A 1,540-nucleotide genomic window follows, 5' to 3' on the forward strand; every position below is an offset into this window, starting at 1 on the left:
TTTTTTTTTTGGGTTTTTCGAGACAGGGTTTCTCTGTGGCTTTGGAGCCTGTCCTGGAACTAGCTCTGTAGACCAGGCTGGTCTCGAACTCACAGAGATCCGCCTGCCTCTGCCTCCCGAGTGCTGGGATTAAAGGCATGCACCCACCATCACCCGGCTCTCTGGCTGACTTTTGAGATAAGGTTTCACTTTGTGTCCCAGGCAGGCTTCAAACCCATGGAAGTCCTGGCTCAGCCTTCCAAGTGCTAGGATTACATGTGTGAACATTGCTCTATACTCTTTTTTTACCATTTCACATTGGTGTGTGTGTGTGTGTGTGTGTGTGTGTGTGTGTGTGTGTGTGTGTGTGTGTGTGTGATGCTGGCATGCGTGTGCACATGCCCCCCAGCACTTGTCTGTAAGTCAGAGGACAGCTTGCAGGAGTCTGTTTCCTGTGGGTCTTGGTGATTGAACTTAGATCCTCAGGTTTGCTGAGCTGTCTTGCCAGTCCTTAAATGTCAGTCTGCAGTGTATGTGTGCATGCATGTGTTCTGGTGTTGGATTCTAGTCCTCATGATTGCCCAGCCAGCATTTAGTCCAGGGCTCCAGCCCAGAGTAGGATGATTCCACCCACACACACACCCTCAGACACACCCAAAGGCACGCTTACTAATACAGTACCATTGTTTTGTTTTGTTTCTCTTGCTTTGTAGACCTTAGACCATGATGACCTCAAACTCAGATCCCCCCTGCCTCAGCCTCCTGAGTGCTGGGATTAGAGGCATGCGCCACACCACCCAGCTTAATTTTTTTCTTTTTTGACAAATTTTTAATGCAAAAATTGACAGAATTAACCATCCCATTAGTTTTTATGAGTTTTTCTCTTCCCAGTAAGCAAAAAAGTCCAGGTGAAATTTGACTTTTATGTTTTTATGAGTCTAAAGGCCATTTCTACCTGTATCACTCTTCCCTTGCAACAACTCCTGTGCAAGCCATGCCATCGATTCTGATGGTAGAATAATCTGGAAGATACAGGGCACACGAGAGAACTGTATGGGTGATTGTGCAGTTGTTTTAAAGCACTGTGATGGCCCAAATGAGTGTCAGTGGATATTTGTGAACGTCATGGCTACCACGTTCAGCTTCCCTTCACTCTGCAGCACAAGTCTCAAACTGCTTTTTTTTTTTCATGATTTTTCTTTCTTTTTTTATTTATTTATTAAAGATTTCTGTCTCTTCCCCGTCACCGCCTCCCATTTTCCTCCCCCTGCCTCAATCAAGTCCCCCTCCCTCGTCAGCCCAAAGAGCAATCAGGGTTCCCTGCCCTGTGGGAAGTCCAAGGACCACCCACCTCCATCCAGGTCTAGTAAGGTGAGCATCCAAACTGCCTAGGCTCCCACAAAGCCAGTACGTGCAATAGGATCAAAAACCCATCGCCATTGTTCTTGGGTTCTCAGTAGTCCTCATTGTTCGCTATGTTCAGCGAGTCCGGATTTATCCCAGGCTTTTTCAGACCCAGGCCAGCTGGCCTTGGTGAGTTCCCGATAGAACATCCCCATTG

The 1,540-nt window shown here is 47.2% G+C and overlaps 1 protein-coding gene across 4 annotated transcripts in view; it reads left to right on the forward strand.

Moving 5' to 3' along the window:
- Atg13 (autophagy related 13) overlaps positions 1–1,540 on the forward strand; it is a 40,336-nt gene that overhangs the window by 21,810 nt on the left and 16,986 nt on the right. The window lies entirely within an intron of this gene.

This window comes from Alexandromys fortis, unplaced genomic scaffold, assembly GCF_014885135.2.
Source record: "Alexandromys fortis isolate MF-2015 unplaced genomic scaffold, M_Fortis_MF-2015_v1.1 scaffold_222, whole genome shotgun sequence".
Lineage (NCBI taxonomy): Eukaryota > Metazoa > Chordata > Mammalia > Rodentia > Cricetidae > Alexandromys > Alexandromys fortis.